Here is a 25,000-nt window from a genome sequence, read left to right as displayed (position 1 = left end):
TTTAAACCGACTGAGACATTTCAATACATGCATTTTTCCTCCTGTCACGCTCCAGGCGTGAAAAAAGGATTTATCAAAGGCGAAGCCCTTAGGCTCCTTAGAACCAACTCTTCAAAGGCAGCATTTGAAGAAAACGTTGAAAATTTCAGATCACACTTGCGTGTCCGAGGCTATCCAGATAATCTGGTAAACAAAATCCTCACAGAGGTCAAATTTACAGATAGAAAGTCGGCACTTCAACAAAAACCGCAAAAAGTGAAAAACGGATTAATGCCTTTTGTCACACAGTACAATCCATCAGTGCCTAACCTTAAAAATATTTTAATGAGCAAGTGGCATTTAATCGAAAACCAACCAATGCTGAGAGAAATATACAGAGAACCACCTCTCATCTCCTACAGGAGAGGAAAATCTCTAAGACATACTTGTTAGAGCTAAACTCTAAAGGTCAAAGACCTATTACATCACGAAACAGCGGGAGTCGTGTTTAGCCTGTCAACCCCTTTTAACCCCACTAAAATCCCAAATTACATGTTGAGCATTTTTTAAATCAGACATAATAATGTTTTTCTCACATACTCCCTAAACTTCAAGTCAAACTAGATGAGTTAAACCACAAACTAACCCTCCGCCCACCACTAACAAGAAAAATATATTTTTCCTATGATTATTATAAACTTTAAAAACTTCACGCTTCTTCACAAAATAATTAAAATGCAGATTCCTGTTCTTGGGCCAGTAACTAAATGATAACCTGTCAACTTATATGTAGATTTCTACTCTTGAACCAATCACTCAATGAGAATCTGTCAACCTATCTGCCATATACCATAGCAATGACTGGGCTTTATAGAATATATCAGCGGAGGCAGTACAACAGAAAAGCTAGTTTAATGGACCGCCTATAGTCATGAAATGATTGTGACTTTACCAAGCCGCACCTGGGGAATAAAACTAAACAAGCAGGATGATGGGGCCGTGTGAACAGGCCCCAAAGATTGCGAAAACTGGACAATGTCACTTTATGTATCTGTCAACAGCATAGAGTCCAAGTATGTTGAAAAACAAAATTATGTGAAAATTAAACTGACGCCTTGCACTCCCAGTCCCAATAGACCCCCTACCTTGGCATTACCTTATGAACAAACATTAATGCTCGTGTCATTTACTGAACTCATGTAGTTTTTATTGAACTTTATTGTCATTCTTGAATTTTAGTGTCTTTATTGAACTACACAAAAAGGAAAACTGTTTTTTTGCGCACGTAGTGTAGGCAAATTCGTACTCTGGCGATGCTTCTCGGCTATTTAGAGTCATTACAAGTCTCTTTATGCTATGCAAGTGTCTGTTTATAGTCGACAAGTGAAAATTTCTCTTGTGGTTGTCTCCACATAGTGGTCATGAATAATTCTTGAGTGTACTTGAAATGAGGAAATCGGCTATTTAGACTCGTTAAAAGTCTGTTTATGCTATGCAAGTGTCTGTTTATAGTCGACAAGAGAAAATCTCTCTTGTGGTTGTCTCAATATAGTCGTCATGAATAATTTATGAGTGTACTTGAAATGCGGAACTCGGCTATTTAGACTCATTAGAAGTCTCTTTATGCTATGCAAGTGTCTGTTTATAGTCGAAAAGTGAAAATTTCTCTTGTGGTTGTCTGCATATAGTCGTCATGAATAATTGATAAGTGTACTTTAAATGCGGAAATCGGCTATTTTGACTCATGAGAAGCCTCTTTATGCTATACAAGCGTCTGTTTATAGTCGACAAGTGAAAATTTCTCTTGTGGTTGTGTCCACAAAGTGGTCATGAATAATTCATGAGTGTACTTAAAATGCAGAAATCGGCTATTTAGACTCATTAGAAGTCTCTTTATGCTATGCAAGTGTCTGTTTATAGTCGACAAGAGAAAATTTGTCTTGTGGTTGTCTCCATATAGTCGTCATGAATAATTCATGAGTGTACTTAAATGCGAAAATCGCCTATTGAGACTCATGAGAAGTCTGTTTATGCTATGCAAGTCTCTGTTTATAGTCGACAAGTGAAAATTTCTCTTGTGGTGCTGTTCATATAGTCACCCTCAATAATTCATGAGTCAACTTTCAATCCTAACATTGGGTACATCAATGACACGTCTCCGGGGAAGTGTTCCTCAGTAATCTAATTGACACTCTTTTTTGTTTGCAGGTTATTCATTTGGTTCCTTGATATTCACTATTCTGCAGTTGTTTTCCACTGCAAAGAAACTTGGTGATATCTGTAAGTAGCATATGATTTCTATCTTTCTTTTGAAACTCCTATGTCATCATCTGAGTCGATTGCCTTCCATATAGCATCATACAAATCACGATATTTCTACTCCCTTTCCAGGTTATATTGCTATTGTTTGCGTCCATCCTTGGCCACCATTTCTTGAAACAATCAAGAAACGTGTCTATACTGTAAGTACACGTAGCTGTTTTCGTTTCACAAAATACTATCACGCAAACGATGCATTTTTCTGCGACTTTTGTCCTGATAACACTAAAACAAAGATTGGTTTGTTTCTTAGATCACTTTGCTGTTGTTCAGAGTTGTCACATATTACGTCTGGTTTGCACTAAGAAAGACGTCACTTCTACAGTAAGTATCACCTCCACTGTTGTATTGAAGTGTCGAAAGTCATTACTTAAGCTACTCGAGCACGGACTAGTAGACACCATTGTCAAACTAGGATGACGCCAGCGGAAACTCCCTAGGTTGGCAACTAGTGCAAAGAGGAGTACGCTGCTTTCGCTAAGTGATCGGTCTATGTAACACACTAGAGTAGACGATTGTTACGACCTCATGAATACTTCGTCCACACACTCTTATACTCTAGAACAACGCCGAACGTCCTTAGGAGGCTACTAAAGCAACGACTAGTACGCGTGTTTTTACAGAGTTGATTGACAACGTCTTGGTTGTGCAAGCAGTTTGTTACTCGCAAGTCGATAAACTCCTGCATTGACCAAGACTACTGTCGTAACTCTATATAGGACTTGTGTATCTTTGTTGCTGCAGAACGTACCTAGGAGGCTCTTAAAGCACTACTAGTATGCAGTCTGAGATGACATGGCAGTCAGAAAGACATGTTTGTTTTGTTTCAGTTACTGAAGTGACTCTTACCGAATATTTGGCTGCCATTTTGTCTCAGTGGAAATACCCTGTCATCTTGCCTACATAAAATACACTTGATGTTCAATGTTGATGTTATTGGCCGGCGTATGTGTATCTTTGTTCATCTTGCAAACATTGTACACCGGGTATCTTTCATTCGGTTCTCAGAAATGCCTCAGCCCAAATCGACCAAGGAGTCCAGCGAGAGATACTGGGAACAACGCCCCTCACGTGTAATTCTACGTTCCACCAATATACGTCACCTCAACGAAACCAGAACTGGTCGCCGCTCGGAACGTCTCCGCAAGCGTGAATTTCTGCGCGCTTTCAGAGTCCCCACGCGGTCGACCAGGAGCAAACGTGTGTTTACAGACATAGCCAATGACCTCAGATTCTGGGCTGAACACGGCAGCTGGGCATATTGCACCTGCTGTGGATCGCTCCAATCGAAAAAGCTCCTCCCTGCGTACCGTAAGCAAACCAAACCTGCGAGTTCCAAATCATGTACATGCAGCGCTGGCCGATACCAGGTGCCTCACGTGAGGAGAGTTCCAGCAGTCCTTCAAAATCTCACCATGGATGAGATCTATTCGCTCTCTCCTTTTTGTGCATTCTCTGGCCGATACACCCGCATGATGTTCGGAAGGTATCTTTTATGACCAAAATCGCCTCTGCCGTCTCGGATTATGCAATGCATTACGATCTGCTCCATTACCACTACGACCGTTGGATGTTTAAGACGATCACGGGAGCTATTAACTCGGCTAAGCAAGCTCAATGCTCACCTGCGACAGCGTTAGAGGCCAAGACCTTTAGCCACCAGTACTGGACAAATCAGCATCGTTATCTCATGGATGCGGTCCGGCAGTTTGGCTTCCCGTTGATGTTTATCACGATCTCTCCCTTCGAATGGACTTTCCCCTTTCCCCCGTGGTTAGAGCATCTACGCAACCAGACGGGCAAACGTGCAACGGAATTAGCCATACCCGAAACCATCCACATTGCCCATGTCCTCGAACAGTACATCCGAGGTTATCTGTGTGGCAGCAATACGAACCGATGGAAGAACCACCTCTTTGCTAAGAAGAGTGACCCCTCTGCGAACAATGTTACCAACTATTTTTATCGCTTTGAGTTCCAGAAGAGGGGTACACTTCACGCACACATACTGATCTGGCTGGACGATATGAACGACATGGATGTCACGAAATTGTCTGCAACCATACCCTGGGGGAATGTCGAGGAGGCCTTCTTAGTCTACGATCTGCAGAAATCCCGCACAAGTTGTCTTCCGCTCAGGCAAGCAGCAAACTGCATGCTGACCGAAAACGAGACGTACCTTGCCTTCCACCACACGCGCACCGATAAAGGCTGTAACCTACGAGCGTTCGTAGCTGCCGTCACCGGCTCTCTTCAGTGTTCCATGGATGTCCAATCTTCCGATGGCAAGGCGATGCTGTTAAAATACGTCACCTCGTACGTGGCCAAGTGTCATGATGCAGTTAAAACACAACAACTTTACTCCATGGACCTTGGCACGTACCAAGCAGCAACATCGTTCCTAAAAAACATGCATCCCTTGGAACCGGAGATGGTGCTTCAGTTGACATCTATGAAGATTGCATGGAGTAACTCACGAACCAAGCCGTTCACCGCTCCAACACCAAGCCAAACGCAGCACAAGGTGCATCAAAAGTACCTGGCACGCTCTGAAGACGATGAACATCTCACATTCCTAGAGTGGTTGCAGCACTATGATCATGAGAAGAATCCACCCAAACGCTACAAAGACGGCAGTACTCTGGTAGGGGTAAAGCACTTCTCGGTGTTCTTTTACCAACTTCTGATTATGAATCTGCCCCATCGGACCCTGGACGAACCTCACGATCTCCGCGAAGACTGCTCGCCCGAACCGATTAAGCATTTCGTACCAGCAAGGGAAAAGCTGCCCAACATCTTAGGCTCCATAGAGACGATCCTGCAGTACCTCTCAGGTGAATCCCACAAGAGGAGCTATCTGGACACAATCGTGCTATACATGCAATCTCTGCAAGATATCTACACGCTGTGGCAACTGGGAGTTATCGACAACACGTTTGCAACATCTGAACGTTCCCAGTTTTAGATGCAATATCCTCTCTCCCCACAGCAGCGAGCCATCTACTCCAGATACTTTTCTCTTGTGGAGACAGGCCGTCAGACCTGCGGCACATGGTCACCTGGAGGCAGTTCCTCTACAAACCAACTAGCAGACGAGCACTCCACCGATTACCTCAAATACCAACTCCTGTTAGGCTGTCCCGGAACTGGGAAGACTCAAGTGGTCAAGCGCCTGGTCCACACCTTAATTGAAGAAGAATACTCCATTACTGGGTGACACCATCTACGTGCTTTTCAACATCCCTGTTGCGGCGGACCAACAGTACGTGGTTAACTATAACATCGGGAAGTACGATGCCATCATCATTGACGAGGCTTCGATGGTCGCTGACGACACCTTTGACATGATCCACGATACACTGGAAAAACAGGTCCATCGACCCCTCGTCATAATCGCTGGCGACGAATGTCAACAAACGCCCTTACAGACGATCAATGGCCGTACGACCCAGACCACGTCCATCTTGAAGAACCGCCGCTTGCACGAAGTCTGCCAGATTCACTCCGTGTACCAGCAGTTCCGGTGCACCAACAAGGCGTATATGGAGTTCTTGCAATACATCCAATATAGCCGCCCCCAACAGTACGTGGTGGACAACTTCCAGCGGCCCTTGCTTCTATTTCAGCAATCCGATATAACGGACTTTGACATATGGCACACTTTTCAAGACGCGCCACACGCCACCTTTCTAACAGTCTCCCGTGCCGCAGCAAATCGTGTCAACAACATCGTGATTGCCCCGCCTTCCAGGAGAAAACACCGCTGTCGACGATACCCCTGGAGAATGATGTCCACGACTTCCTCCCTTTTCGCGACATGTGCGTTGTTGTAACTCAAAATCTAGACAAAAGTACTGGTGTGGTCAACAGCCAGCTCGCCACAATTCAAAACAGTCAGAACAAAACCCTCCTCTTGAAGTTTCCAAACGGGAAGACGACGTTCACCCACCCTGTCGCCACCAGCACTGAAGACGGGCGCAGTAGAGTGCACTATCCGCTAAACCCAGCCTATTGCATGACCATCTGCAAAACCCAAGGCACTAACATCAAAAAGCTGATCGTCTGGTTCGACTGCCCTACTGTGCCCAGCGGTATGGGATACGTCGCTCTCTCCAGAGTTCGCAAGAGTGAGGACATCAAGATCCTGACACCAATGCTAGCTGACCACTTGACCCCAGCGTTAACTTAAACACCTCGTGTCCACACATCAACCAACCACTTGTCCATAGCATACCTTATACGAAGCCGCTATATGTTACACATCCCACCCTTGTTCTTGATACTCACTCTGCTTCCCACATACTTCACGCTGCGAACCTTCCAACTGACAACCAGTCGCATGAGCCAACTGCACTGCACTCACCACTTTCCCCGATGCTATCGACTCCAAGCCGTTGTCACATAGCAGCTAAGCAGAGATACACATACGCTGTCAACGGTCAGTCCTGACCCGTGATTGACAATCTCACGCGCAATTATTTCTTTTCAGCTATGTCAAGACGCAATCAAAACCCGTGGACGCCAGAGAGCAAAACCGGCGTCAACTATTTCAACCACCAAACCAAACATTTTCTCACGCCATACGGGAAAACCCACGGCCTGCTAACATCCCGCGAGATTTTACATAAGCTGTTCCATTGGAACTGCGAGTGGTTAACACGGCCGAATTATGCCATTAGCGAGCTTGCAGATACTCTGTATGCGAACCTTGCAACACTCGCCGAATATAAAGACAAGGTGTTCACAGGACACACCGTCGACCCTCTGCTGAACGAAGCCAGACCCATTAGAACAGTCCTACAAAGATTATACAAAAAAGATTCTGCGACTGCCAAGGAACCAGATGAACGCAATCTGGCCCATTTAATGAAATTTATTGAGGACGACACGGTCAAGAGTCTCTGCAAACACCTATTCGCGGCATCCGGCGCAATGTTCTTCATAGCCACGCACATCATGACTCTAGAAACATTATTCAGCCACCTGGCTGAATACGCTAACAGGCACCGGGAATCGCCGGAAGTCCAATCTTTCAAACAAAATCCATCACGGGAGTCAATGGTTGCATATATAGCGTCACAGACACTAAGTCACACTGAAATAGTCGCCGAAGAGGAACAGGGCGGCAGTATTTGGGACACGCTCACCCAAAGAAGTTCTACCAGACAAGCGCGCCCAACTGCTACCTTTTGGGATGCTGTACAAGAAAACGTAGAAGACGACGAACCCGAGTATCCCTATGAGGATGATGAAGAAGAAGAGGCCATTCCTGCACCAACCCGCAGACGAACCCGGCGCAACATATTGGAGGACGAAGAGGAGCAAGAGGACGAGGAGCAGGAGCCGGAGCCGTTTCTCGAGACATCGAGGAGGAGGATGGGGACATCATAGTTTCAGCGTATTTAGTAAAGAAGTTGCCCTGGGAGAGAAGTACCCTGACAAATGTCAAAAAAACTTCACCGTTCATATATAGAGAATCTAAACCGTCAGTCAAGAGCTAACTTTGTGGCAAGAAGACCCCATCCCAGCTCATCAACTCGGCGCCAATCATTTGACGGTCTGGGATGGGCAGTGCGACTTCCATCCACCCATCCACATCACACTCATTAAGCACTGGTTTCTCTGCACCTCTTACTGCCAGCACTACAACTGCAGCAACGGTCTCCACCAGCAACAAAGCACCAGGGACAACACCCACCAGCATCAGAGCACCAACAACACCATCCACTAACACCAGAGTTCCAACAATACAATCCACCAGTAACAGAGCACTAGGGACAACATCCACCGGCATCAGAGCACCAACACCACCATCCACCACCAACAAAGAACCAGGAACAACACCCACTCCAAGGGCTACCTTTACACCCAGAACAGGCTCCAATTTAATTCCAAGGGCTACCACGCCCAGAACAACATTCAGTACTCAAAAACAAAAAAACGACAACAAAAAACTATGTCTCATCCCCAGAGTATTGAACAAGAAACGTATCATTCAGGGCCAGAATTATCTCTGTCTGTCGAAACGTTTTTTTACTTTTTTTATATAAAAATGTTATCTCCACCCTTTAACTCCCAGTGTGAATGATGGACTCGTATAAGGTGGTTTTAAGAGGATGAATGAATATGAATTATTTATTTTGAATTTTTGATGATTTTGCCAAGGAATACTTTTGGGACTGAAAGGGATAAGTGATGAAACTATCAATATTATTGTGTTTTTTAAATCAAAAATTGCTTGAGATTATTTTTATTTTTATGAGTTTACTTGTAACTTTTAACATAGATTATGCTGCATTAAGAAGATTTGTCGATTTCATTTTTCGAGAACACCATTTTACATTCGTATGTTGAAGCTACTGTTTGCAAAAAATCAGTCACATTTTGCTTTTAACAGCTTTGTGCAGAATCATTTCTAGTTTCCCAGTTTTTGAGAGGAGTATTTAAACCCTTTAACAAAGTGTACATATCATCTGAACATATCAGAGTCACTGCTTTTCTATGTAAAAAAACTCTTTTAAGTTAAATTTACTTAATCAGAATTCTTTAAGATGATTTACGAATTTCAATTTTTTTACAAGAGTAGATTTCAATCAGTTTGAAAGGTGTACATGTCTTCACGCTGGTATAATAGAGTTACTGGTTTTATTACACAATGTTGAAAGTCAATATTACTTAGGTGTTAGACTAGAATGCCTTTCCATTCTACTTGTAAATAAACCAGTGCATAAAGGAATACTGAAAGCAGTTTCTTACGCGTTATTTCTTTCCATTTGTTACCTGAATCCTTAGTTTTTAACGCATCCTTAAAATTTTTGTCTCTAGTAAGAATTCTTTGTGCACGTGTGAAAAGAAAACCTTATTAAATAGGTCATGCTTGGGGCTAAAACGAGTGCGATTCGTACACGTAGCTTTTGTCGATAACATATCTGGGAATTTTTAACAAGGAAATTTGATATGTGAAAAGCATGATAGAATTGGTTTTAGTCAAGGGAAATTGGTTGGGCGTTTATAATAAGCCCTACTTCTCTTAAACTGCAACTCATTTACATGTCCGCCTAACACGTGAAAGTAGAGAAAAGTTGTTTAAATGAGACCTTTACACCAACTTCGTTTATATTATGTGGGCTTAAATCTTTTCTTTAAAGCGTACTTACAACAACCTTCCGTCAGCTTAAATCTCTTCTTCGTAGCGTATTGACACCAACTTTATGTTAGCTTAAATCCCTTCTTTAAAGCGTATTTACACCAACTTCACGTTAGCTTAAATCTCCTTTTCACGGCGTATCTACACCACCTTTACGCAGGGCTTAAAGTGTCTCTTTACATATGTGTAAAGGTAAGGTTCGGCTTTAAGTGGCAGAAATGTGTCGTAAGGTTACGCAAATGAGAGCTTTACGCCACCATTACGTTAACTTAAATTTGCCTTTCCGTGCTGTGTATGGTATCGCAATGCAAAAGAGGTCAAAGAGGGCAACAACTGCCGTTGCCTTATTATAAAATCACCAGGAAGGTACCTCGTAGAGGTTCACTTTGGCGAAGAAAAGGCCACATCAAAGCCAGTCGTGATCTGTTTGGTTGACAAGTTGGAACCCTTAAGTCCCCCCGTCGCTGGCATGGAGGCAAAAGAGAGCCATTGTTTTATTTCAGAGGAAATACGTCCACCAGTTTCCCGCAAAGATGGCCATGGTCTTTCACCTGTGGTTGAAAAGGATGAGGTCATGTTGAAAGATGAAATTGGCAGAGGTTCCTTCGGTACAGTCTACAAAGGACTGTGGGCTGGAACTAATGTTGCAGTAAAGTATATTAAGGTCAAAAATGCAAAGCATCTCCAAGCAAGTGTGGAATCTGAGATAAAAGTACATAGCCTAGTTCGCCATCAAACATTGTCCAAATTATGGCAATTTCATTTTTGAAAAACGCAATCCACCTTGTGTCAAAATTGATCAAAGGATCCAATTCAGACGACCTCCTTCAGCGATGATAAAAACGAAACCCATTTCACCATCCAAAGTTGTAATAACTTGCACAAAAAAAGGAACTGCCACGCTGTTGCATACTTACATAATTTGACGCCCCCTGTGGTTCACAGAGACATAAAACCCGCCATTGTCTTAGTGGATGAGGCAACACAGGTCACAAAACTCCGTGATATGGGACTGAGCAACTTGAAATCTGCTCCGTCCGTTTGTCATACAAGCAGCACAGGCATACTTGGCACTTCTTCCTATGCCTCCAGCGTGCCTGCTGGAGAGAAAGAACGACACTGTTAACTCCGATGTATTAGTTTCTTTTTAATAAATTCTTTGTTATTAGAGTAATAAACCTCTTTAAAAAATTTTAAAAAAAGAAAAAATTAAAAAAATCCCATGTATGGTCCTTGGCAGTTACATTAATAGAGGTGTTCACAGAAACAGACTGCTGGGGAGAGAAACTTCAAGATAATGGTGCACAGTTGGAGTCTCACAGAGAGGACGAGAATGCCCTTATGAAGAAGAAAGAGAGGCCCGCTCGTTAGGATTACTTTCAACGATCGTCGGTGATTCGCTTCAGGATATACTTGAGGACTGTTTTCAGTAGGACATCAGCAAGAGGCCCAGTGCCATTGCTCTTGTTAGTAAATTCCAATAAAGACAGATTAGAGACATTGCACAGGAATCATTACAGGCTACATGAATGCCTATTTTAAACTTTAGAACAATCTTGAGTTTTATGTTCCGTTTACATATCCAGACAGGTAACACAAGTGTTTTTGAAATCGTTACATCTATTTAAAAGGTTTTTCCATTTAGAATGATTCGAATGGAAACTGAAAAAAAAAGCTTATATGCTATCCAATGCGATGGGTGTGTTTCAAATGAAGACTCCATGTCGTGCAGCAGTCTGTTTGCAGTCAAAATATGCAGTTCCGTAAAATGATTTCCCTTTCAGACAGTTCGTCTCTCGTATGCATGCATGTTACTCGGAACTTGCAGTGTTTCTTTGATCTCTCCAGCGGCGTGGTTGAATACAAAAATTTCAATTGCACTCAGCAGGTACCTGACAAAAGTTACGAGCATAACTACATATCATTAACTTGCTGGCGAGACCATAAATATGTAAGTCTTACCCGCCCTGACCTCTTGAAGCTTGTGACAAAAAACTCCTTTGTCAATAAGACCCCCACCCTTGCTCATCTCTTCTTTTTAAAATGGAGAGACCCTATGGGCTGTTCACCCTAACTGTTTATGTTTCAAAGCTTTTTTTTTTTGTCAAATCAGAGTCATCGACTTTTTAAAATACCCTGTATAGATGTAGTTTCCGCAAGCAAGCACTACCAGCTGTCCTAATTCATGGCTAGAAGCAAGGATAGCCTTATATCTTTTTGGTATCCTTCATATAATTCGATTTCCTCAATAACAACAGGTTATCCATCCCCCTATAGTGGAGGATAGTCGTCCCTTGCTCACTGTAAAGGCAAATACCACATACTGTAATAATTTCCCATTTGATGGATAATTTTAGTAATTTTTAAAAAAAGTTGTAAATTGCTTTTTTTACCCACGAAGCACTTAGGAGTTAATATAAACTCGTTTAAACATGTCCGTGCGTTCCAGATCGAATGGAAATGTTGGTTTTTGATGACAGGGGAAAACCTCTCGGAGTAAGAGAGAGAACCAGCAACAAATTCAACCCACATATGGTGTCAACGCCGAGAGTTGAACCTCGGCCACATTGGTGGGAGGTGAGTGCTCTCACCACTACGCCACACTAGCTCCCAAACACTTTACTCATGTACAGTAAAACATTTAAATCACAATTATTTATAACTTGATGCCTTACCTTGTAGGTAAAGGAGAAGGAAATCAGTCTCAAAGAGCTCAAGCAGGGAGGCCCAGAATATTAGAGCACTTTCACAAGTGCAGGAGACTGTGGCAAATTTTTTTCAATGAAAGAGCTGGGAGGAGGTTTTAACTAAATTTAGTGAAAGAGTTTGTTCAGTGACGCTGACGGTTTAAGGTAAATATCATGGCTGATTCATTTTTTAGTTTAAAACAAAATTATAATTTTAGTAATATCCTGATGAAATTACTCTGTTACATTAACTTTAATGCTTCTGTCAACAATTAGGGACTCCAGCGGACCACTGCGCATCTTTTCTGCGCATTCGAATAAATCAATGTTATTTTTGGGGTGAGAAATGGCCGAGCTGGGTGACCTGTGAAAAACGCTAGTTTCGCAAGGGATGCTGGTATCCTACGGTGCTGGGAAGTTTTCCTTCGAAAAGCGAAGAAGGCAAGCTTCATTTTGATGTATTTTTAAGCGATATCCAATGTTACATGCTCTCACAATACACATTCGAAGATTTCAGAGTACATTTTTGGTCATTTTGCTGATGTTTGAGGTGTTTAAAGTGGGAAATTCGAAATCTACGGCCATGTAAGTACTTTTGTACTAGGATTGCTGAAGGATGGGAGCTAATAAACTGGCGCGAAATTATATAACTTCTGTGTGCAGTACTAGAATTTGTTGTTATTTTGGCAATGCGAAACTGGGTCTTAGCCCCTGACCCTAGTTATAAATATAAGTATCGAGTATGGTGATGAGTAAATCGTGATTTGGTTTTATTGAGTAGGCTTTCGTAGCAAATTAAATCGTGATTTAGTTTGATTTCAACTTGTCAATGACAATGTCATATCATTGAGTGATTGGCAGCAAACTTTTCTCAGCTTTTTTCCTGCCTCTTAAATTTCGGTTATGTATTGGCTATTGTACTGTTTTTTTCTTCCCTCTTAAATTTCTATTACATCCATTTTTATTGAACATATGTAATGTTAATGTTATTGCTTTTGGTTCATTGGATCCAGAGATGTCACTGTGTCAGATATTTTAAGAGGTAAAGAAATTGAAATTAGTGGCCCATTTCTTTGTCCAGTATTGATGTTAGCATTTTAATGTGAAAAATCTACATTTGAAGGTGCAGGGATTTAACTTTTGATATACTGCTTAAATTCTCTTAAGAAAAATGGCTGACAGCGAGGAGTATCCTGGTCCATATTGTATGAAGAACGGCATATCAACAGACTGGCTTATTTCCATGTTGAGTAATTCCAAGGACGGACCTGATCAGCCTAATGTTCCTGATTTCCATGACCCAGTCAAGATCTCCTTGCCAGTATCAGATGACCCTGAAAATGAAACATGCCCTGTGTGTCTTGGAGGATGTGAAAACAAGTCTTACATCAAAGACTGTATGCATTACTTTTGCTTTGCTTGTATCCGTCAGTGGTCTCTGATGGTAGAGACATGTCCTGTTTGCAAAGTGAAAGTAACCTCTATACTTCACTCTGCTTCATCCCCAATGGAGTATCAGGAATTAACTTTGTCAGGAAATTCAGAAACTGGTAAACATCTATGTCAAGGTGTTATTTTAGAGATGCTTAATTCAATGGAGACAAATAATTTGACCTGGCAGAGTATGATGATATGGTTGAAGTATTACTATGGTGTAAATTTTCATGAGTTATGTCCATCAGTGCAGGCAATAACAAGTCGTGTTAAAAATTTACAGAAGAAAGTTCAAAAGCTATCCAGAGACAGGAAAAAAACTGATATTGAGGTTATGAAATCTTTACCATTTGACTTACCTGAGAGTCGGAAGAGTGAAAGCTTCCAAGAGGACTTGAAAAGGAAACATACTGAATCTGTCTTGAAAGTTAACTTTAAAGAATCTTCTGTGTCACATACCTTGTATGCATCAACGATCTCAGCATGCAACTCCTTAGCTAATGAATTGTGTGAAGTAAAAGAAAGCCTGACAACAGAGCAGGAAAAGAAAGAAAAAATTAAGGCAAAGTGTGAGTCTCAGAAAAGTGTTTGTAGGAATTTAACAAGACAACTAAAGCGCCGATCAGTTGCACTTGACAGGCAAAAAGGAGAGAAGAAAACTTTAGAGAAGGAAGTGGCCATAAAAAACAAAGAGATATCTAAATTAAGGAAAGAACTGGATTCAAAAGGTGAAAAGATTGAAAATTATAAGACAAAAGTCAGTGAAATCCGCAAAGAAAAGAAGAATGTACAGGAACTGAACAGATATCACAGAAAACGAAACAGTGATCTAAAAAATGTTCACGCCATTGGTGATGATGGGAACAGTGCTCTTTCAACTAAACTGAGAGAATGCAATGATATCATAGTTGAGAAAGATGATGTACTAAACCAACTGTCAGAGAGAGTTGACGAATTGGAAGCTATGCAAACTTCACAGCCTGCTGTAGTGACATTTGAGAATGGAAGGTACACTGATGATGTACGGGTGACTTGCTTGGATCTGTTGAGCAGAAATGTTGGAATTCAAAATGTGGAGCCCATCATACGAAGTGTAAGTAGTAACATTTTTAAAGCTGAACTAGGCAGACTCCCAGGCACAAGCAAGTTGGCAGAAATGCTTGTAGAAGCTAGGACTGTCTCACACTTGCAGCTTGCTTAACAAATACCCAAAGAGCAATTTAACACCTTACACACGGATGGAACTACAAAGTTTGGTCATAAATGTGGTAGTTATCAAGTATCTACTGAAACCAGTTGCTACACATTGGGTCTTGCTGATATGCAGTCAGGTTCAGCAGCTCAAACCCTTGAGGTCTTAAAGCAAGTCCTAAGTGACATAGGAAAGGCTGCAGAGCAACATGGAAGAATGGTACCCCCTCACGTATCCTTACATCTATTAAAAACACTATGTCTGACCGGCACATTGTTGAGAAGAATTTCAATGAATTACTGCAGACATATCGAGCTGAATGCTTACCAGGAGTAACTGCAAACTGGCAACACTTGACTGAAAAGGAGCAGTTGGAAGTTGCCAAGATGAATAACTTCTTTTGTGGAATGCACTTTATGGTTGCAATGGCAGATCAGGCAGATAAGACTTTGAAAGAATGGGAGAAGGTGCAGTTTGGTGCAGAAAAGGTGGGGGCAGCAGCGCTTCCAGGAAATGCCACGGGCTCTGAGTCAGGTACAATTCGTCTGGTGCGAACCATGTGCAAAGCAATGGAAAAACATGGATCAGAGCAAGTGGGCTGCTCATTGCCTTTCAGTGAGTACCTCAAGACACAAGGAATTAAAAAGGTGCCACTTTCTAGCTTCAAAGGGAACCGTTTTAACATTGTGTTTCATAATGCAGCTGGTGTGTATTTCCTTAATGAACATGCTAGGGTTTTCTTGGAATCCATTTATGGCACTGGAAATAGGTTGCTGCAGGCAGTGGTAGCAGATGTTACGCTGAAAGCGTATGTTGCAGCAACAAGAGCTCTTGGAGTTATTAACAAGATGATTACAGTCCCCCTATGGAGAGTGATTGAAGATAAAACTCTAGGAATCCTTGATATGAATGCCAAGTACACATCTATGAGGGACTCTGAAAGCTTGGTCTGAGGATGCCTCAGCACTGCTTACTGGTGAGGTTTACCTTTTCAATGACACATTAATCAACCGAGATGTTGTGTATGACAAACTTTTTGAGCAGTGTACTGATGACAGCATCACAGTTGAAGTTCTTCAATTAATGTTCAAGAGCTTTTACCTAACCATGGAGCGAATGCTAAAAGATCATTTACCACAAGGTGTTCATGACAAACCTAGTGCTATAAAGATCAGTGAAACAAAGTCAACCCTAAAGTCTAATGTCGTTAGTGAACGTGACTTTGCACAACTTGACCGCTTACTGAGAGAAAAACCAAATGCCACAACAATTGCTTTAGAGGGCATGATATTGTATGCAAACAACAAGACAAGGTCTTGGCTTGATCGCAAGAATGCAGAAGAAAAATCTGAGATTCTCAAAATTGCTACAAAGTTGACACCAGCATACAAGAACTTATTTAACCAAAGGAGAGAAGCCATCCGTCAACATGTTGCACAGACACTAAAAGAAAAACAAGATAACATTGAAAGAAAGAAGTTAAAAGCTCAGCAACAGAAGGAGAAACTTGTGAATGCCACATCTGCAGATGGACTGTGGCAGACTGCTGATGCTGTTGAGGCCGGTATGTTGTGTTATCCATCAGTCTCAAGAAAAATTGTTGCTCTCAAGCAACAGATCAATTTCAGAAAGATTGTTCTGCTTCAGGAGGTGGGTGACAAGTCTCTGTTTTCCTTCTCAAAAGACAAGAAGCAGCATTCGTTGGACCAACTGAAACAAAACCTTTTAAGACTTATTTCTGAGACACAGCATGTAACAGAGCCATCAGCAAAACGTGGAAGAGCCCAAGGAGGCCAAGAAGACCCAGTCATGCAGAACCCACAGCTCCTGGTCGGCAAGAGAGTTGTTCACTATTTTCAAGAGGATGGCACACGCCAGGGCTATTTTGGCGTAGTGATTGGGTTGGTTCCTGGGACAAGGACATGGTTTAATATTTCGTATGATGAAGAGGGTGACGACGAAATTCACACGTTCGAGCTACTCGATGATTATAGAGACGGGGACCTAGAAATTTTATACTCTTAGACTTGGCACAATACACAGATGCAAGTACTTTATTTCAGTTTTGAATAAGGACATAATTTTTGACATGAACATTTTGCAACACTGATTTTGTGAATTTGTTGGTGCTTTTCAGGCATTCATTTAACTGAAAGATGGTTACCATGGCAACACTATGACCTGAAAATATCTACCATCTAGAATTTATTATTTATCAGACTTCAGCATTTCTATAGAATTGTGGTATTTATAAACAAGTAGAAAGATTACGTTTCAACAAGTATGAATTGGGGTAATGTTCAGTGCTACCTTAACACTAAGAAATTAAGGTTGCATGGACTTCTTGCCCATAATTGTGCAAATGTCCCTAAGATTTTAAATTTAGAGGATCCTTTCTGTTTCAATGTGTCAGACTGATAAAATTCAATTTAAAATACTTCATTTTGACCCTTGTTGTCATGGAAACGGCGTTGCCAGGGTAACCATGTTGCATGTATTGTATGTAATGTTCTCTAGCAAGATATTTTCTGGACTTGCTAGGCTATGAAGAGCTATTACAGTGGTAGTTTCCAGGTAAATACTTCATTTTGACCCTTGTTGCTATGGAAACTGCATTGCCATGGTAACCATTTTGCATGTATTGTATGTTATGTTGCCATGCAAGACATTTTATGGACTTGCTAGGTTATAAAGAGCTACCATAATGGTAGTTGCTATGTACTCTTAGTTGAAAATAAATGGTTACTATGATGGAAAAGAAGGCCAATTGGTCCCACTTTTTTGGAGGGAAATTTAAAATTTTAAGCACAAAAAAGTGGAAAATCCTCACTTTCAATATTTCATATCTTTGGAACAATTCAACGAATTTAAACAACTGAGGTATCATTTTTTTTCCTTTTTTTAAGCTCTTTACAACTAAATCTTCCAAAAATAGATTGCTGGTAGGTCAAAAAATCCTCTGGAGTCCCTACAACAATGCAATTCTCACATGTTAAACAAATTCTTCACCATTCTGATGGTATGCTGAAATTTAACATAAAATAAGTATTTTTTACAACATACAGTGTAAAAGATGAAATTTTATCGTACTTATAGGGTGACTTTGAAACATTACACGATTTCAAGATCTTTCTTAAACATCCTAAGAGAGCATACCACTAAAACGCAGGCCAGTGGCAAAGTCATCAACGCATCTATAGGTGTTACCAACGGCCATGTTGTCCTTTCAAGGTATGCTAATATGGAAGAATCATCTTCAGGCCTTGACGATGGGGTATTCTTGTCGATTAAGCATGCTGGATACAGACCTGCATGCAGACCTCAGTTCGCAGTTTACCTTGCGTGCCAAAACAATTCTATGGATGGTCCGTCAAGTTAAGGAAGTGATTTCAAAGGTGATTTTAAGAACATTTGCAGGAAGAGAAATTTCTCAAAAACAGACTAAAATTCTAGTCACGCCCAACAGATGCAAATTCCGTGGTGATGCGTTCATAGTGTAATCTGAAGTGCATTTTTCATAACCTTTGTGCCACGACCATGAAATTTTATTAGCTAAACTGTCTTCAAAGTCAAAAATTCAATAAGATGTCCAATAGTCAAGGAAATATAAAGATATTGCTCCGCCAATGTCATACTACTTATATTTCCTGAGTTCCAAGGAGATTTTCATGGAAGATATGATGACAGCAGCAAAAAACCTGCCTTTGAAACATTTTTCGAGTTTGCTGACAATAGCAGTTTAGACAACAGTGAGAGGGCTCATTCGTCAGTGACAGTGCCCAGAAAACAGCTGGTGGAAGGTGGCAATAGAGAGCTGAGCGGACAGCCACAAAAAGAGGTAACCAAGAAGGCAAATGAACAGCTGATAGAGAGTAGTAGTGAAGAGCCAGGTGGAAAACCACAGGAAGAGGCAGCCGAGGAGCCAAATGATGAAGATGCCCGTGTTAAGTTAAAAGAAAACCTGTCAGAGATTTTTGAAGAGTTGGCCAAATATGTTGGAATGGCAAATAAGGAAATAGTAGAAATTGCGGAAATGAACAAAGTTCTTGACCTCTTCTTTCAGGGGAAGCGCCAAGCAGAGGGATGCTCAAGTGAAAGGAAAGTTATTCGGCATAATGTTGAAGGAGGCGTGCTCTTTGTTGTTTATGGATGTTTGAAGCATAGGTTTTGCGTAAGTGCAAGAATAATACTAAACCGTATATTATCCAAGCACTTGTTAATACAAAGAGGTTTTGACGGGGGTTTTCTGTTTACATAGACTACTAAAACTAGTAGTTTCAGAATTTCTGGGTCTTGGTTGCATCTTTTGTGTCATACCACTGTTGTTGCAGTGATTGTAGGCGTCACTGACATTTTTGTCTTGCGTTATTTTGTTGTGTTATAGAGAATATTTTGACAAAATTCAAATGGTTACGTTACTTGAAACGTGGCTACCAAAAATGATACATTTTTGAAAGAAATACTCAAAAATAGTTTCTTTTATTTACAACAATGAGTGGGGTGCACTTAAATAGGAAATCATAGTACTTGCATTTTTGTTTGTTTTCTGTAGATATGAAATTTTCCTTGCAAGAATCCTTCTTGCAAATCTTGGACCACAACTGCCATGCTTTTTGTGAACTGGTTGAGGGGCGATTCAAGAAAGTATACAGCAAATGCTCAAAGAACTGGCATGTTCCAGTGAAAGGGGAGAAACAATACAAATACTTGGACATTCTTCTCTCCAACATACTCAAGAGGCATGCAGATGATGATAAGTGTATAGCCGGTCATGTGCAAGTCTCGGCCACCAATCTACAAAGCCTGGCTCCTACAATAGCTATGCGTGAAACCCCTGCAACAAAAGATTTGGTCGAGCCCAAGCTTTCCAGATTCAAATCTAAGAAATGTCTTTACTGTATTTTAGACACTGAAAATCTTCACACGCTGCCTGTTTTAGGAATGGCTTTTTGTACTTTTTTGCTTAGTCATCAGTACTAGCGTACGTACTATTTTTACTGACTATAAAATGACCCAACAACTGGGATGACCAGCATACCAACGTACTAGCGAATATAGCGAGGATTACCAGCGCACCAACGTACTTGTAGTGAATATAGCGCTGATAACTAGTGTTCTTACGTACTAGCATACTATTTTTACCGACTATAGAATGACCCAACAACTGGGATGACCAGCATACCATCGTACTAGCGGATATAGCGCTGATAACTAAGTTTTTTACGTACTAGCGCACTATTTTTACCGACTACAAAATGACCCAACAACTGGGATGAGCAGTGCACCTACGTACTAGCGAATATAGCGCTGGCAACTAGCGTTCTTACATACTAGCGCACTATTTTTTCCTAACTAAAAATGACCCAACAACTGGTAGACTTAAAAGAATCCCCTTGAATTCACTAATATTTTTGTCTAGTATATGTAATTTAATCATCCGTACTAACCTAGAACAGATTAGAAAAATGCTCTGTATAATTAAAGGGGATCTTTATGGAGAGATCAGCCACTTTCCTTGCGTCCAAATTTGCTGAGGGGCCACTTTTCGGCGAGAGTGGACAGAAATTCCAAGAAAAACAAACAGAATTTGCTTCAAGAATCGCCGAGAATCGCCAAAGTGGTGATCTTACCTTTTGGACGGGGTCTGGTACTTCGTACGAAGCAGTGCTGTGCCCGTCGAAAATGGCGAATCCTTCGCGTAAGAGGTCAAAGGCCGATCTGTTTTCTCCTGAATTAGTAAATGCTCGTCTGACGGCGAAAAAGCAATTGTCAGTGGAAACAGATAGTCATGTTGCCTTTTTCCAGAGTAAAGACCTGACAACTGTCGAAATCATAAAAGAAACTGACGTGCTGTTGATTTTGATGTTGAAGCTCACTTTGAATGCTCTCTTGGTTTTGAAGTCGGCGATTAACCATGTTCCACCTACGTACTCGATGCGTTGTAAAGATTTTCACTGCGTGTTATAATATATAAGATGATGGCTACCTGTGCAAGTGCATGTTGTCTAACCCTCTCTGACCTATACTTTTATGTCGGCTTCCTTGAAAGACATTGTCCAAAATTCATCTCCACGTCTGAATTTTTTACCAAAAGACAAATTATGGAAGCTATGTGACGGTGGTAGATATCGTTATGCCAAATTTTGTCACCGCCTTTGCAATGCTGTTTGAACTACAGTGAAGGCGTAACTATGCACAACCCACCCTCAAAGGCCACGTTATTCGCGCCTGAAGGCCCGATTCTTACGTTTCATGTGTTCCGAAGAAATGAACAAAGATCTCATTGCAGTTCCCGTTTATTCAGTACCTGGCGTGCTCAGTGCTCATTCGGTTTATGGCAGTAGGATTATTTATCTATGTTGATGGATTCGATTGTAAACTTTTTAATTACTACTTGCAGAGCTGTTATGTTCACCAAAAATCTACTACCCTATGAAGAAAACAGAGACAGATTTTCAACAAACTCAAAATGACTAAGAAGAGGTTTCAAGGAAGCGTTGGTCGACAGAGTACCCTCTGATCACCTCAATGCTCTTCCACCTCATAGGAAAGATTAGGCATATCGTTCATCTTCACTTTGTAGATGGAGTGATGCTTGGTACGCATGACTGGATTTACAGTGACATCATGTCATTTGATTGACAGGAGTTGTTCGAAAACATTATTGTTATTGTAAGACAAAGCTCGTAGGATTTACAATCGCCCCAAGAGACATCGCGACGTAATTGACCAATCAGATCAACCCCCTACATTCCTTCCGACCCTCCCCCAAGCGTTTCAACAATTATCACTGCAGGAAATGTGGGATTCGGAGTTGTATAGTTTTGTTTCCCAGCTTCTCAAATCCTGTGCCATCAGATATAGGAACGGAGAGTTATCGTATTGGTGTGGACCACCGTGGAAGCATCCTTTTTTTCACCGAAAGTGTGTAGAACGCATGCACATGCGCAGTACAAAAAAAAGACCGTAGTTGAAACGGCTGTGTGATCAGAATAAGGTGACTGGTCTATGGAGGTCCGCGTGCCCAAGAATACATATTGTCTTTTTTGGTACAGTTAGTAACACAGTATTGACACCACAGTACTGGTGCTTATTCCAGCACCGGTGATAACAAAAAAGTACCGACTTTAGCAAGGTCTTGGTTCTAATGTTATCAGCCTCGGCCTTCGAAATTGCAATTGAGAACGCCTAATTAACATATTTCGCCTCCTTGCCATTAATTTCTCCATTTTTTGTTCCTTTTTACTTCTTTCGTAGCAAATAAATAAGAAAAGAAACCAATTTATCTCAATAAGAAAATGGTGCATGTTCTTGGAGAAAATGTCACTTAAATGTTTTGCCCGTGATGTTATTTTTTTTTCTGACAGCCTTAATAAGTTTAATGCAAACATGATATGAATTTTTCCTGTTGTTTTCAACTGTTTCAGCCATTACTCCCAACAGCAACAAAGGTTAAAAAGTGTTTCAGTTCTTTACCTCTACAGTGAAAGGGCTTTTGGAGAATTCGTTCACAAAGCGTTTTGCCATAGTGCAATTAAAATACACCCACAATTTTCAGCCTACAGTGAACGAGCGAAGAACATTCAAGTCACTTGCAAACGGTTTCAAATCTCGCGGACTAGATCCCAGGCCTCAAGACTCGGCCCCTTTGCTTGCGCACACATGGCTAATTTTCATTACCATAATATGTAAACAAATTATGCGTAAAGCGAAAAAAGAAAAAGTCACGTTTCCCTTAGTTTTATCATTGAATCAAAGAGAAGGAAATGATTGCTTTGCTACCTGAAGTCTATCGTTTTCGACTGGCGATGCAGTTTACTTAGATAACATGACATGAAAAGGAATCCACCGCTGGTCAGATCAAAGTTCGAGTTGTGTCTACCTTTTCTTCCAACCACATGTTGCACGCCTGTGCAAGGCAAACGTCTTGCAGTTTGTGGTTGTACGTCCATTACACACAGAACCCGAATTGATTAGACCTGTTCACCTCTGGTATTTCAACTATGCTCTTCGATCGATCGATGTTTTTATAAAAACTAAGTCAGTGAAGCTCAAGGTAAGGATTTTTCACGCAAATCAAAGTAGAACTTACATACACACTCACTCACTGGAAAAGAGAGCATAAAAGTTACTTGCCTAGCAAGAAAATCTACTTTTCTCCAGCCCTACCGATTAAAACATTGTTAGACTTGTTTCATGTTTCTGTTACCAAAAAATAGCAGCGCAGAAATTTGAAGCGATTAAAAAACACTTTCACTAGCTATGCAGGATTTTAATGATTGACTTCAGCCTATAAAAGCGAAGATTCTTACATTATTGTAGCAAAACAGCGGGTTTGATTTTGTGTGAATTTCTTACTTACCGATGCTACAAATTGTGACTCAAAGCTTAAATATACAGCCAGTGTATATTTCTTTTCGTATACAAATCGTCACGGAATGAGTTTCGTTCCAGAATGACACTGAGTACATCGAAACGCCACTTGTAGTTCCCCCTTTAATTTCACTTAATTACGCAATACTCGCATTCAGTAGCTAACAGGTATTGTACTGCACTTAGCCATCAACGATGATCACAGCATTTTGTGCGGTGCTATTACCACTCGAGTTGAGTTATAAACTTTAAGATGCCACGTTTTTTGTAGCATATACTTTTCTCCAATGTAGTCACATGATAATTATAGAGCATTGTTTTGATGCCTTATCATCAGATCTTTTGAAATAGGAAGGTTGAATCTTTGGGAAGATTTACAATCGCATTTTGCAAAAGATAAAAAATGCAAGATGGGCATTGGGTGTAAGTTGTAAGTTTAGCAAAAGCTCAGATGCAATCAGTAAAAAATAACATACTATTGATTTTATACGCCATTATCTGATGCATCAAATTTCATACTTGACTACAACGCTTTGAGGCAATAAAACAAAAGAAAGGAATTACAGTAAACACCCAGGATTAAGAACAATATATTTTTTTGAAGTCTAGCTGAGAAAATGGTTTCTCATATATATCAGGGCATTTAATCAGCAGGCAAGTTGGTTCTAAATTAGTTTTTTATTTCAATGAAGGAGGTAATTGATGATTGATTACTGAAAAAATAAATAAAACTTTTGCAAGGAGGTTCTTACTACACTGGGTTTTGTTGACAGTCATTTACTGTATGAATTTTTTTAATTGCCTCAAGATCATTTCTTGTGAATTACTTTTCCTAACCCTTGGGCTCAAGTATGGATGTTAATGTATTCTCACTGTCTGTCAAAACATATTCATGAGGAAATGATTCAAGAGAATGATTGTGGGGAGTTAACACTTGCCAAACTCGAAACAGCAATGTCTATAAATATTAAGTGATTATTTAGTGAACTGATGGATTCCAGTTATCAGTAATATCAGTTATTTGCACATATATTTACATAGTTTTACATTAATTTGTACTTTTGAAATTATAAAATCATTTCTAAAGTTATCAACCCATTTACTTATATTTACAGAAGTCGCTTGTTTTCGCAAGCGAAAAGTTTTGGATTCTTGTTATCAGTAATATCATTTATTCCTAAATATATTTACATAGTTTTACTTTTTTACTTTCTTATTATACAACTCTAACTTTATACAACTATGTGCAAGCATTAGAAGGTAAAAATTTGAAACCACAAACTGGCAATTAATTAAACCAAACAAAGAAAAAATATAATTCATGACTTCCCTTGACCATAATACTCACTGGAAAAGAGCGCATAGTGACTTTCCCAGCAAGAAAATCTACTTGTTCTGGATGACAGGGCGAGACTTTTTTCGAGCCCTACTGATTAAAGCATTGTTAGCCTTTTTTCATCTTTCAGTTACTCAATAATTACTCAGTGCAGTAACTTGCTTACACAGAAACGTAAAGAGATTAAAAACTATGTCACTAGCCATGTAGGATTTTAATTACTGACTTCAGCCTATTAATGTAAACACTGTTACATTATTTTGGCAAAACGGTGGGTTTGATTCTGTGTGAAATTCTTACTTACCAATGATACAAATTGTAAGTCAAAGCTTTTGGAACTGAGCAAGTGTATATTTTTTCATGTATACAAATCATCACGGAATGAGTTTCATCTCAGATAGCAGTACAGCAAAAAGCTACATATAGTTTCTCCTTTAATTTCACTTAATCCCACGGTACTCGCATTAAGTTGATAAGGGGACCGTCTTCTACAGGATCACTTAGCCATCAATGATGATAACAGTACCATATTA

At 40.5% G+C, this 25,000-nt stretch overlaps 1 long non-coding RNA gene across 1 annotated transcript in view; it reads right to left on the bottom strand.

The window, feature by feature from the left end:
• The window catches only part of LOC140930768 (uncharacterized), a 162,554-nt gene that overhangs the window by 12,743 nt on the left and 124,811 nt on the right, over positions 1-25,000 (bottom strand). The gene's annotated exons all lie outside the window — the stretch shown is intronic.

The sequence above is a fragment of the Porites lutea genome, chromosome 3 (genome assembly GCF_958299795.1).
Source record: "Porites lutea chromosome 3, jaPorLute2.1, whole genome shotgun sequence".
Taxonomy (NCBI): Eukaryota; Metazoa; Cnidaria; class Anthozoa; order Scleractinia; family Poritidae; genus Porites; species Porites lutea.
Note: the sequence above shows the minus strand (reverse complement) of the source record. Positions and strands in the feature narration are given on the sequence as shown.